Source organism: Pristiophorus japonicus, chromosome 2, assembly GCF_044704955.1.
Source record: "Pristiophorus japonicus isolate sPriJap1 chromosome 2, sPriJap1.hap1, whole genome shotgun sequence".
NCBI classification, from domain to species: Eukaryota; Metazoa; Chordata; class Chondrichthyes; family Pristiophoridae; genus Pristiophorus; species Pristiophorus japonicus.
Window position 1 is genome coordinate 183,378,524 of NC_091978.1, and position 15,510 is coordinate 183,394,033.

Sequence of the window (15,510 nt, forward strand, 5' to 3'; positions counted from 1 at the left end):
ACCTCCCTGCCCCTGTACTCAAATCCCTTCGCTATGAAGGCCAACATGCCATTTGCTTTCTTAACCGCCTGCTGTACCTGCATGCCAACCTTCAATGACTGATGTACCATGACACCCAGGTCTCGTTGCTCCTCCCCTTTTCCTAATCTGTCACCATTCAGATAATAGTCTGTCTCTCTGTTTTTACCACCAAAGTGGATAACCTCACATTTATCCACATTATACTTCATCTGCCATGCATTTGCCCACTCACCTAACCTATCCAAGTCACTCTGCAGCCTCATAGCATCCTCCTCGCAGCTCACACTGCCACCCAACTTAGTGTCATCCGCAAATTTGGAGATACTACATTTAATCCCCTCGTCTAAATCATTAATGTACAATGTAAACAGCTGGGGCCCCAGCACAGAACCTTGCGGTACCCCACGAGTCACTGCCTGCCATTCTGAAAAGTACCCATTTACTCCTACTCTTTGCTTCCTGTCTGACAACCAGTTCTCAATCCACATCAGCACACTACCCCCAATCCCATGTGCTTTAACTTTGCACATTAATCTCCTGTGTGGGACCTTGTCGAAAGCCTTCTGAAAGTCCAAATATACCACATAAACTGGTTCTCCTTTGTCCACTTTACTGGAAACATCCTCAAAAAATTCCAGAAGATTTGTCAAGCATGATCTCCCTTTCACAAATCCATGCTGACTTGGACCTATCATGTCACCATTTTCCAAATGCGCTGCTATGACATCCTTAATAATTGATTCCATCATTTTACCCACTACTGAGGTCAGGCTGACCGGTCTATAATTCCCTGCTTTCTCTCTCCCTCCTTTTTTAAAAAGTGGGGTTACATAGATAGCCAACCATTAACCTGAATCTGGAAAACCATTTCAGCATTTACATCACAAAGAGACCCAATCCAGCCTGTATGTGAAAAACTAAGCACAAAAGGAGATTGCGATTACCAAGCTAATATTTTCATCAGGAAGCAGCTTTCGAACATCAACCCACCCAAAACATATTAACTTTTAACGAACCCATCAAAATATTACAAAGAAAAGTCAAGCCCGCCAAACTCAAACAAAGAATCCTGGACTGATTTGGCGCGAAGATTAGAACCACTCAAACCGTGTTTTAACAGAGGGTATGACAAACAATACAACCGAGACCAAGCTGATGTCATCAAGACAAGGAGAGAAACCAACGTGACAGTTGTAAACTAACTTCACCAGCCTCGAAGTCCTGAAGTCCTGAAGGAAGGAAGAACATCACCATCGCGGCAGCAGCCGACAACAGCCAACATTGTATCAACAAAAATCCACCGCGATCAACCAAACTCAAATCAAAATTCCAATGGGAGAAACCGAAGAATCGAAAAGTTTCCACTCTACAATCTAAGGCCTGACTACCAACAGGTGAAAACATTACCTAAAGAGACTTTGAACCTACTTCTAACAAAGAAAACCGGGTACTTACCCCATAGATCCAAAACGCGCCTTACCGCATCAGCGGATTCAACCCAACTGAAGATTGCGCAGCTAGAAGTCTCCTCCGACGTTCGGGGTACGGCAAGCAGAACCTATAGATTTCAATGAACCCCGAAATCGTGAACTAACGCTAACTGACCATAAAGGATTGGTAAGCATAGTCTCTGCCTGTTCTGGAGTCTAACCTAGCTGGAATTAGGTATTGGGTGGTGGGAGGTGTCATTTTACTGTAACCCCCTTTGAATGTGTAGTGTATGGTTCTTTATTAGAGTGATTATAAGTTTGACATTGTACTTTCTTGGTTGTAATAAAGTCAAATTCTTTTGTACCAAACCAGTTGTCCTTTGCACTTTATCACATCCCTCAGATAAATCCAGGAGTGGCAGCGATTCGAACCGCTCAAGTTGGTCAGAGATGAACCTGACCCCAGGACCACCCCCTTACACTGCTTTGGAGATGTTTATTTTGTCTAATATTTCATACTTGAAGTGGTGTAACCTACAGGGCTATGGATCAAGAGCTGGAAAATGGGATTAGGCTGGATAGCTCTTTTTTGGCCGGCGCAGACACGATGGGCAGAAATGGTCTCTTTCCGTGCTGTAAATTTCTATGATTCTATGATTTACTTGGCTTTAATGAAGGTATTATTAAAAAGGGGGATAATAGACTTTGATGTGTTATTGGGAAATCGCAAGATTACAATGTTGAGGGTTGCTGCTGGTGGTCACAGATAGTTACATTTTGGGATATATCACCATGAGGGGACCTTACTCTTGTTTAATTAAACCCAACTCTCAAGGGGTTAACTTCACAGGACAGCAGGCCTCGGAGATATAGATTAGCATTCAGATGAGGAGGAGGGTGGGTGAGGGGGTGGGGGGGGGAGGGCGGGGTGGATCCAATGTGCTTAATTGGATTTGTCCTGCTTTTTGTAGACAGGACATACCTGGGCAGTTATCCACATTGTCGGGTAGATGCCAGTGTTGTAATTGTACAAGAACAGCTTGGCTGGAGGCACGACTAGTTCTGGAGCACAAGGCTTTAGCACAACAGCCGGGATGTTGTCAGGACCCATAGCCTTTGCAGTATTCAGTGTGATCAACCGGGTCTTGATATCACAATTGCTGAATCCTTCAATCACCTTGACCTGCCGTGTGAGATCATTAAACGTCTTGCGGCATTGAATGGACGACCTGGGACCACACTGGTTGCCAACACATAATTGGATATCTTCCGCCACAGTATTCTGGACATATGGGCTGCTGGCTTCTTGCCGGCTTATGGGAAGAGGACAGCCCGCCTCCTCTCCATGGCCACCACCAGTACGTCCAGAGCCGCGTCTGAGATCGTCTTGCTCTTTCCCTCACAGTTCTCTTCCACAATTATTTAAAGTTTTGGGTGAACTGGAAAAGGCTACTCCTTCCTTGATTGATGACAAAGACTGATCTGATTGTTCAAAATTTACCATTTAGCCATTATCAGTCTTCCAGGCCTGGAACCTTTAAAGATCTAAATGCATCATTGTTTTGGGAGACGGAAAGGTTGAAGAGATTGATTGAAATGGAAACAAAGAAACATCCATGTGTATGGGAGGGGACCTTACATTTATTTTGTAAATGAGTGTTTTTTTTGTACTTTTATGAATGTGATCTTGCTTTTTGTGTGTGGGGTTTCACTTTCGTGGTTTCAACTGTGCATAATGTTATGTCTTTAATACTCTTATGAATGACTCTACGAGTTCTAGTATTGTACTTGAGCTGTTGTGATTTTAGTCCCATTTACTGTAACTCCAGAGTGAGGCACAAACATGGTTGGAAGCCTTTTACACTGGGCCCTGCACAGCTATGTAGGTGACCCTCAGGTCTCCCACTGCAGTGCCCTCTGGTGGCATACCTTATGTGACTATACAGTTAGTATACATGGTCTACATACACGACATCACTTCTCCCCAAGTCTTTAATGCAAATTGACTCGTACATTGACCGGTGAACTGGGCTTTGTTCTTCCTGGTTGACCATTGGAGGATCGCTTCTAGCTTGGGTGGGTTGGTAGTGAGATTTGTTGCCAGTGGAGATTCTGATTGTGAGTCCATGACTACTCCATTCTCCCCCCGACACAGAGACCATGTTAATGGTCCGTTACATGCAAGTTGCATTCAAGTTCATCACATGGGTTTTAAATTTACATCTTGGTACATTTGTTGGGTGGATTACAGTTGCATTTCTTTTTGTGTGGTACATTTACATGATCAGTACAGATATATAAGTACAGGTACACAAGGACAGTCTAGTTCCAGCACGACCGGATGAGATCCGGGTCATCTAGTGGCGGCGCAGTGCCCCATGCTGGTGGGTCTGTGGGCGAGCTGAGCTCATTTTGTTCGAGTTGCTGGAGCTCAGCGCTCTTGCCATTACTCCTAGTGTTGGGCAGGCCCAAAGACAGCTGATGTGTTTGTGACCTCCCTGTCCTTTTCGTTTGCACAGTGTCGCTCCCTGGGAAGGGGTCTGAGCGAGTGAGCATTTTGTCTAAGCGACGGTGGGGTTGCCTCATCTTGTCTAGCAGTTCGCAGGGGACTGCTGATTCACTTTTCTTGAGAGCACTGTTGTGAGCACTCTCTAGTTTGGGATCCTGGCTGGTTGGAGGAGCCATTGCGGGTGACCCTTCACTTTTGGGCATTGCCGTGGCGGTGAGTGGGTTTGTGAGCTGCGCCTTTTCCACCCGGGTGGTGGGCAACGGTAGCGGACTGCGAGCATAGGCACAGTTTACTGTTTCCGGCCCGTGGCAGTTCATGCCAGATGGTGCCTGCAATGTTAAACCAAATTGAGGCAGGGTATCGCTATCGGTGCCTCTCTGGGGATCGTTTACTCTGCGGCTTGTCTACTTCAGTCAGCTGCGGGGTCACTTTATGATACATCGTTCTGGTCCCGGGGATGCAGGCTACAGCATTGAGTAGCCCGCTGGACCTGTATACGACCGTTAGGTGTTCGCCTGCTGCGGCTGAGTGCAATTTGCACCCAACATCGCTCAACAACATTTTGCTCGTTACAGCTGGACTTTTACATTCGTTACCAATTTCAAGCAGTTCATTCAAAAATGGTGGGCTGCTGGCCTTCTTTACAATGGCCTTACTACTTTTACGCCAATCGACTTCCTTGCATGGAACCATGTGTCGTTGCTCCATTAGCGCTGCACCTAGTGGTTTGGACGCCATCTTTTCCCTGTCCATGATGTCGACTGCCGCGATCTTCTTTCCCAGGGATTCTGCCACTGAAGCTGGGAAGGTGTCCTCGGATCCAATCTTTCTCCCCAGGAGTCCTGCCACTGAAATCGGGAAAGTGCGTTCGGGTCGTCTCGGCCGGATCATCGCCACGCAGTCGTGATGAGCGGTCTGTGCCTCGGGGACTGCGCAGATCTGCTCTCCGGTGCTTGATCCAACCGAAGTTGGGGGTTTGCTCTGCCAATGAGCACGGGCGATGTCGATCGCTGGACGGATGAAGGCTTCCCGTTCTACAGGATCTTCCTCATCCATCTTCTTCCGAGTAACGTTGGTCCATCACCTGAAACAATCCACAATGGTAAATTGTGCACTGCGCCATCATGGGGTACACTTACATCTGCAATACCAACAACTGATAGCAGTTCCTTGGTGTAGGTGCGCAGCTTTTCCTGAACCAGGACCAGCTTGGGTCATTCAGCTTGATCGTTCCATAGCCTCTCAAAGGCTTCCTGGCTCATTACTGACTGACTCGCCCCCGTGTTCACTTCCATGAAGACTAGAACGCCATTTATCTCGACTTTCATTATCACTGGAGGACAATTTGTGGAGCAGGTATATACTCCATACACTTCGTCCTGGGACTGAGTTGCCTCTCTAGCCATCTCCTCGTAATCCTCGCTGGATTCACAGCCATCTGCTGACTAATCTTTCACGTGGTAAGTCACAGCATTTTTGCACATTTGCTGGAGGTGGCCCTTTGTGCTGCATCCTTTGCACACATAGTCTCTGAACTGACACTGATGAGCTCTGTGATTACCTCCGCAACGCCAGCATGGTGCTACTCGACTTACGTTTGCACCTCTCGGTGTAATCTGAGTTAAAGGACGCAGGGGCCTGTACGCTCTGCCCTGGGCAGATTCACGTTCAACAGTTCTGCCTGTGAAAGGTGCCATTCTATTTACAGCATTGCTGGGTTTGAGTCCTGAGAGTGAGTCATCATCTGCTTGAAGCTGCAACTTCAGGTCATGAACGCCTGGCTGATGCTGATGGCCTTCGGCAGAGTGACGGTGGTTTTGGCAGACAGTAGCCTGTGAAGAAGGGCCTCATGACCGATGCCAATTACGAAGACATCCCGCAATGCATCGGCGAGGGATGTGCCGAATTCACACAGTCCTGCCAGTCTCCTGAGGTTGGCAGCCTACTTCGCGATTTCCTGGCTCTTGGGGTGACGGTGTGTATAAAATTGATGCCTGGCCGTGAGGATGCTCCCCTTCGGTTTGAGTTGGTCCTGAATTAGCATTTTCAGCTCCTCGTATGACTTGGTCATTGTTTTCTCTGGTGCAAGGAAGTCCCTGACGAGGAAATAGATCGCAGGCCCACAACTGGTCAACAGAATAGCTCTGCGCTTATCTGCTAGCGTGGCCGGATCATTGCCTACCCAGGTCATTTGCTATGAAATATTGGTCGAGCTGCTCCATAAAGGCTTCCCAATCTTCACCCTCTGAGAACTTTTCTAATGCACCAACATTAGTCATTTTTGCGTGAAAGTTCATAATCTCGTCGCCAGTTGTTATGTCTTTAATATTCTTATGAATGACTCCACAAGGTCAAGTATTGTACCTGAGCTGTTGTGAACTTAGTCCCATTTATTGTAACTCCAGAGTGAGGCACAAGCATGGTGGGCAGCCTTTTATACTGAGCCGTGCATACCTATGCAGGTGACCCTCAGGTCTCCCACCGCAGTGCCCTCTGGTGGCACACCTTATGTGACTATACATTTAGTATACATGGTCTACATACATGACACATAAGAGTGGATCTATTTTGTGCATTAGACTCTCATCTTTGTGTATAGAGGCCTCAATTTGAGGAATCTTACTTTCTATGTGTACAAGGATATGTGTGGTCTTGCCTTTTTGTGTCTGGTGTCTCACTTTATTATATATGGGCTTTCTCTATTTCTGTGGAGGGAAGTATCTCACCTTTTGCGTGCAGGAAGACTTTTTTTGTGAATGGGGCATCTTGCTTTTTTGTATGTATAGGTCTTGCTTTTTGAGGTCTCACTTTTGGAGTCTTCCTTTTTTTAGTATGGGAGGTCTTGCAGCTTTGTTTATGGACGCTTGCATTTCTGTCTAATCATATGTAACTCACTCAGTGATTTCAACAAATATATCCCACCACCAACTCCAAGTATCAGACATTTACAATAGAGGGTGCTCTTGTGAAGTTAATAGAAACCAAAATCGTGGGAGATGTATAATGAGGTGATCCGATGGTGCCCTTTTTATACTAACTCCCAAAGTCAAAATTACCCTCACTGTGTGTTGATGATAGTTCATTTTTTACACTTTCTTTAGCATTTTCTGTGAGATTGATGTAAGCATATACTATCAACTAAAGCAAGCCTTTGGGATCCTGCCTTAACCCTAAACACATGTCTTTCTCTACTTTCTCTCCAATCTCCATTCATGTCTCATTTTGTCCATGAGACCAACCTCCTGCTCCCTGAACCTCATTCCAGTAAACTGCTGACTGCCCGACCTCTCTTCCTGACCCCCATATTAACTGGCATCGTAATTTGGTTTCCGCTTCTCAGCTACTGTCGCCTCGCTTTGAAAACCACCATCATTACCCCCTCCTCAAAATAAAACATCTCTGACCCCTCTGTCTCTGCAAATTGCATCCTTCCCATCTCCAATCTCCAATCCCCTCAAGTCCTGAATTTATTCCCGCCTTCAAATCTGTACCCATCTTTCTCGCTACTTCATGGAGTTAGCTTCCAGATGATACACAACTCATCCGCTTCACCTCCAGCCTTGACCCCTCTATGGCCTCTGTATTATTAGGCTGCTGGTATGACATACAATCTTGGATGAGCCGCAATTTTCCCCAGGTAACCCTCAGAAAGTCTTAAGTCATTGTCTGCGGACCCCACCACAAACTTTATATGCTTCCCACCATTACAGGAAGAAAACATATTATGGGCTGGATTTTCGGGTCGTTTGTGACCGGGTTTTCGCCGGGTTTTGACCCTCCACGGCGAAAAATGGAACAGTGAGCACTTTTGCACCCGGGTGCAATCCTCCAGTCGTTTTTTGCGGCAGCACTTAGAAGCACCAACGGGGAGAGCTGCACCGCATGTGCAACGGCTCCCCTTGCGACACCGGCAGAAGTTTCGACCCGTATGCCATGAAAACACAGTGGTCAAGCCCTGCTGGCAGTGGTGAGTTGGATAAACTGCAAAACAGGTAAGTTTCAGTTTTTATTATTTTATATTTCTGTAGTGATTTGTGTGGTAATGTTTTTTGAATTCTTTTCAGGGGGCGGCGGGGGGCTTCTCCTCCCAAGGCCTCTCTCAGGACGCTCCTGGCCCCCACACTAAAGTTGACCAGGTTCGCATTTTTGCGCCTCAAAAGTCATGCAATGCCTCCCTTTGCGCTGTGCCCCTGGCTCAAGGGCCAAATGACAAAAGTTACTCCACACAACGCAAACATTAATCGGGTGGTAAATTTCCCACCCCGCCTCCTCGGGACGAAAACGGAGAAGTCGACAATCCAGCCCAGAGTATGTCACTGAGATTTTTAAAAATGTAATTATTATTGTTCCTATTTCATAGATTCTTCTTATGATTCAGAAAAAAATAATACAATTCCCACTTCGATAAATAAGATTGAAGGAAAAAAATGTGCAGGGCTACGGGGAAAGGGCGGGGGAGTGGGACTAGCTGAAGTGCACTTGCAGAGAGCCAGCACAGACTCGACAGGCCGAATGGCCTCCTTCTATGCTGTAACCATTTTATGACTCTGTGAATGAGTGAATCCCATTTGATAGCAGTTTCTCACGTTCCATGCTGTCTGATATTTTGACTTTGAAAAGATTAACATTATTTTTTTTACTGATTTACATTCTTAGCTGCACCTGTTGGGATGTTGCACTCTGAAAATAAAGATCCTTCTAAATAAATGGGGTATTCCCAAACAAGTGAATCGCCAATGATTCAATCTTGACCAAAAGACTATATTTAAATAAACAAACTTATGAAAACCTTTCCTATGCTTACATCAGCAATCACAGATGGCTTCTCCTCAGGTTTCAGTAACAAGCTCTGTGAGGATATGTCACAGATGGTGTTACATATGTTTAACAAAGCCAGAGCCAAAGAGCAACTACCTGACTATTTACTTGTGGCTTAAATTATATTGATGTCATTTTCTGCTAATCTAGGCACGTTTTCATTTGTAAGTAATACTGATCAGAATATGGTGAGGTTTCAAAAAATTTATCAAAAACAAATGTTATAGATCCAATTTTGTAATTATTAGTATACGATTGAAGTATCAAATATTGGATTAAAATGTATCTCATTCACCTTTTGAAAACCCACCCATATTAACATGGAAACAAGTCACAGAAAAGTGCCAAGTTCAGCAGAAAAATGCTCCTTACTGTGTAAGAAGAGTAAAAATCCTTGAGAGACTGGTAGCTACAGATTTATTTTTCTCATTAACATGCAATGCAAGAACCTGATGCAGCTGACAGACATGGATAGAGCCGAAGAATATTTTTTTGGATTGCGCAGTGATTTATTTGCCGAAAGTTTGTACTTCCTTGTGTGTTGTATGGATTTGCATGTATTTGTAGAATTGCAGCATTGTGTTGTAATGCACTTTTTTCTTTAATATTTATTGGTAAACCAAAACTACATAGAATTACATAAGTACATAAGAACATAAGAAATAGGAGCAGGAGTCGGCTTTATGGCCCTTTGAGCCTGCTACGCCACTCAACTTCACTTTCCCGCCTGATCTCCATAAACCTTGATTCCCGTAGACTCCAAAATTCTATCTATCTCAGTCTTGAATACATTCAGAGACTCAGCATCCGTAAACCATCTGGGGCAGAGAATTCCAAATATTTACAACACTCTGAGTAAAGAAATTCTGACTCATCTCTGTCTTAAATAACCTTCCTCTTATCTTAAGACTGTGACCCCCAGTTCAAGACACTCCAGCCAGGAGAAACAACCTCTGAACATCTACCCTGTCAATCCCCTTCAGAATCTTGTATGTTTAAAAGAGATCACCTCTTTCTTCTAAACTCCAGAGTGTATAGGCCCATTCAACACAATCTCTCTTCATAAGACAGCCCTCTCAACTCAGGAATCAATCTAGCTGTACCTCCGTTGTACCACCTCCAAAGCAAGTATACCCTTCCTCAGATAAGGAGACCAGAACTGTGCACAGTACTACAGGGTCTCACCAAGGCCCTGCAAAATTTTAGCAAGACTTCCTTACTCTTATATTCCAACCCCCTTGCAATAAAGGAAAACATGCCATTTGAACACAAGAACATAAGAAATAAAAGCAGGAGTAGGCCATACGGCCCCTCGAGCCTGCTCCGTCATTTAATACAATCATGCCTGATCCGATCATGGACTCAGGTCTATTTCCTTGCCTGCTCCCCATAACCCCTTAATCCCTTTAAGAAACTGTTTATTTCAGTCTTAAATTTATTCAATGTCCCAGCTTCCACAGCTCTCTGAGGCAGCGAATTCCACAGATCTATAACCCTCTGAGAGAAGAAATTTCTCCTCATTTCAGTTTTAAATGGGCGGCCCCTTATTCTAAGATTGTGCCCTCTAGTTCTTGTCTCCCCTATCAGTGGAAACATCCTCTCTGCATCCACCTTGTTAGGCCCCCTCATAATCTTATACGTTTCGATAAGATCACCTCTCATTCTTCTGAATTCCAATGAGTAGAGGCCCAACCTACTCAACCTTTCCTCATAAGTCAACCCCCTCATTTCCGGAATCAACCGAGTGAACCTTCTCTGAACTGCCTCCAAAGCAAGTATATCCTTTCGTAAATATGGAAACCAAAACTGCACGCAGTATCCCAGGTGTGGCCTCACCAATACCTTTTATAATTGTAGCAAGACTTCCCTGCTTTTATACTCCATCCCCTTTGCAATAAAGGCAAAGATTCCATTGCTGTACCTGCATACTAACCTTTTGTGTTTCATGAACAAGTAAACCCAGTTTCCGCTGTACTGCAGCACTTTGAAATCTTTCTCCATTTAAATAATAACTTGCTCTTTGATTTTTTATGCCAAAGTGCATGACCTCACACTTTCCAAAATTATATTCCACCTGCCAAGTTTTTGCCCACTTACTTAGCCTGTCTATGCCCTTTTATAGATTTTTTGCGTCCTCCTCACACATTGCTTTTCCTCCCATCTTTGTATCATCAGCAAACTTGGCTACATTACACTCACTCCCTTCTTCCAAGTCATTAGTATTGATTGTAAATAGTTGGAGTCCCAGCACTGATCCCTGCAGCACCCCACTAGTTACTGATTGCCAACCGAGAATGAAACATTTATCCCAACTCTCTGATTTTTGTTAATTAGCAAATCCTCTATCCATGCCAAAATATTACTCCCAACCACATGAATTTTTATCTTGTGCAGTAACCTTTTATGTGGCACCTTGTCAAATGCCTAGTCCAAATACACCACATCTACTGGTTCCCCTTTATCCACCCTATTCGTTACATCCTCAAAGAATTCCAGCAAATTTGTCAAACATGACTTCCCCTTCAGAAATCCATGCTGACTCTGCCTGATCGAATTATCCATGCTAATATAGTATCCCCACACGTCCAAATGTCCTGCTACTGCTTCTTTAATAATGGATGCAAACATTTTCCCAACTACAGGTGTTAGGCTAACTGATCTACAGTTTTTTGTCTGCCTCCTTTTTTAAATAGGGGGGTTACATTTGCAGTTTTCCAATCTGCTGGGACCTCCCCAGAATCCAGGGAATTTTGGTAAATTACAACCAATGTATCCACAATCCCTGCCGCTACTTCTCTTAAAATAGAAACATAGAAAATAGGTGCAGGAGTAGGCCATTCAGCCCTTCGAGCCTGCACCACCATTCAATATGATCATGGCTGATCATGCAACTTCAGTACCCCATTCCTGCTTTCTCTCCATACCCCTTGATCCCTTTAGCCGTAAGGGCCACTTCTAACTCCCTTTTGAATATATCTAATGAACTGGCCTCAACAACTTTCTGTGGTAGAGAATTCCACAGGTTCACAATTCTCTGAGTGAAGAAGTTACTCCTCATCTCAGTCCTAAATGACTTACCCCTTATCCTTTGACTGTGACCCCTGGTTCTGGACTTCCCCAACATCGGGAACATTCTTCCTGCATCTAACCTGTCCAATCCCGTCAGAATTTTATATGTTTCTGTGAGATCCCCTCTCATTCTTCTAAATTCCAGTGAATATAAGCCTAGTCGATCCAGTTAAGACCCTAGGATGCAAGCCATCAGATCCAGGGGATTTATTTGCCTTTAGTCCCATTATCTTACTGAGTACCACCTCCTTAGTGATTGTGATTATGTTAATTCCTCTCCCGCTATAGCCCCTTGACTATGCACTGTTGGGATATTGTTACTTTCCTCTACCGTAAAGACTGATACAAAATATTGCTTGCTGGACCTGCATGCTAACTTTGTGTTTTTTGTACAAGGACACCCAAATCTCTCTGAACACCAACATTTAAATGTTTCTCACTATTTAAAAAATATTCTCTTTTTCTAATCTTTCTACCAAAGTAAATATCGTCACATTTCCCTACATTATGCTCCATCCTTAATGCCCACTCACTTAGTCTATCTATATCCCTTTGCAGACGCTTTGTGTTATCCTCACAGCTTACTGTCGCACCTAGCTTTGTATCATCACCAAACTTGGACACATTGCATTTGGTCCCTTCATCTAGGTCATTAATATATATTGTAAATAGTTGAGGCCCCAGCACTGATCCTTGCGGCACTCCACTAGTTACAGCCTGCCAATCAGAAAAAGATCAAATAGGCACCAAATTCCGGAAAATATCTGGCTGGTAACAGCTAATTTTTTTTCCCAATTTGCTATAAAGCTCGAAACTCTCCCTCCTTCCTCCCAAAGCATCCACACATGCCTTCACTCCCTCACAGCTCCCTCTCTCTCTGTCTCCTCTTATGCACATGTTATGATGACCCTTATTCCTGAATCGCGGGAATCGAGCGTTGCCATACCATTACTAAGGTTGGCGACACTTTACGGCAGAAGGTCAGAGAGAATATAACGCTAACGCACATTTCAGATCGCTCGCGGTAACGCCCAATTTAAAAAATGGAGAGTTGGGGCTTTGAGAATGGGTGACAAGCTGGAGATCTAAAAACCCATTTTTACCGCCCACGCCAGAAATAACGCCCATTTTTGGGCTATCTGCACTAAAGTGTAAAATCGAGCCCAATGTCTCCAATAATGTCAGTTTCAGTTAAGTGATATGAACACATTAAAAAAGCAATGCATTAGTATGGCATTAATGAACACTTCGCTCTTAAGTACCTAATCTGCCATTTTAATTGTTTATTTGCACACATTGCACATATTAACAATCAACTTGAAAGTTCTTCCAACATCAATTTTAATACAGGGAAATGTAGAGCAAGTGAGCCCAATATCACAGTCACAACATTACAGATAATGATCATACATTCTCCATCAGCATAAGGATTAACAGTTGCTGCAATTTCTAGGTTACAGCAACATTTTTCAAACACAAAATCATCAGTTAATCTAGCCGAACCATCTAACCATCCATTTCCTTTTTGCTGAGATGTGTTTATTATTATGTATCAAATTTAATAACCATGAGTCCCTTCAATTGCCAGGAATTTGCAGGTTGAAATTTCAGTTGTTTCATGTTCAGCATCATTTTGCTTAAGATTATTTTTTTAATTGGCTATTTAGCTTTTGTTATCTTGAATCTATGCTTCTGGTTTTCGAGTTCAGTTTGTAAAAAAATATAACATAAGAAAATATGAACATAAGAAATAGGAGCAGGAGTAGGCCATACGGCCCTTCGAGCCTGCTCCGCGATTTAATACGATCATGGCTGATCCGATCATGGACTCGGGTCCACTTCCCTGCCCGCTCCCCATAAGTCCTTATTCCCTTATCAGTTAACATAGAAACATAGAAAATAGGTGCAGGAGTAGGCCATTCGGCCCTTCGAGCCTGCACCATCATTCAATAAAATCATGGCTGATCATTCCCTCAGTACCCCTTTCCTGCTTTCTCTCCATACTCCTTGATCCCCTTAGCCATAAGGCCGTATCTAACTCCCTCTTGAATATATACAATGAACTGGCTTCAACAACTCTCTACAGCAGGGAATTCCATAGGTTAACAACTCTCTGAGTGAAGAAGTTTCTCCTCATCTCAGCCTACCCCTTATCCTAAGACTATGTCCCCTGGTTCTGGACTTCCCCAACATCAGGAACATTCTTCCCACATCTAACCTGTCCAGTCCCGTCAGAATCTTATACGTTTCTATGAGATCCCCTCTAATCCTTCTAAACTCCGATGAATAAAGGCCCAGTTGATCCAGTCTCTCCTCATATGACAGTCCAGCCATCCCTGGAATCAGTCTGGTGAACCTTTGCTGCACTCCCTCAATTGCAAGAACATCCTTCCTCAGATTAGGAGACCAAAACTAACACAATATTCCAGGTGAGGCCTCACTAAAGCTCTGTACAACTGCAGTAAGTCCTCCCTGCTCCTTATACTCAAATCCCCTCACTATGAAGGTCAACATACCATTTGCCTTCTTCACCGCCTGCTGTACCTGTATGCCGACTTTCAGTGACTGATGAACCATGACACCCAGGTCTCATTGCACCTCCCCTTTTCCTAATCTGCCACCATTCAGATAATATTTTGCGTTCGTGTTTTTGCCCCAAAATGGATAACCTCACATTTATCCACATTATACTGCATCTGCCATGCATTTGCCCACTCACCTAACCTGTCTAAGTCACCCTGCAGCCTCTTAGCATCCTCCTCACAGCTCACACCGCCACCCAGTTTAGTGTTATCCGCAAACTTGGAGATATTACACTCAATTCCTTAATCTAAATCGTTAATGTATATTGTAAAGAGCTGGGGTCCCAGCACTGAGCCTTGTAGCATTACACTAGTCACTGCCTGCCATTCTGAAAAGGACCCGTTTATCCCGACTCTCTGCTTCCTGTCTGCCAATCAGTTCTCTATTCACATTAGTACATTACCCCTAATACCAAGCGCTTTGATTTTGCACACCAATCTCTTATGCGGGACCGTGTCAAAAGCCTTTTGAAAGTCCAAATACACCACATCCACTGGTTCTCCCTTGTCCACTCTGCTAGACAGAAACTATCTACCTCTGTCTTAAATTTATTCAATGTCCCAGCTTCCACAGCTCTCTGAGGCAGCGAATTCCACAGATTTACAACCTTCTGAGAGAAGAAATTCCTCCTCATCTCAGTTTTAAATGGGTGGCCCCTTATTCTAAGATTATGCTCCGTAGTTCTAGTTTCCCCTATCAGTAGAGATATCCTCTCTACATACACCTTGTCAAGCCCTCTCAATCTTATATGTTTCGATGAGACCACCTCTCATTCTTCTGAATTCCAATGAGTAGAGGCCTGAACCTACTCAACCTTTCCTCATAAGTCAGCCCCCTCATCTCCGAAATCAACCTAGTGAACCTTCTCTGAACTGCCTCCAAAGCAAGTATATCCTTTCATAAATATGGAAACCAAAACTGTATGCATTATTGCAGGTATGGTCTCACCAATGCCCTGTATAACTGTAGCAAGACTTCCCTGCTTTTATACTCCATCCCCTTTGCAATGAAGGCCAAATCCTGATCACTTGCTTTACCTGCATACTAACCTTTTGTGTTTCATGCACAAGTACCCCCAGG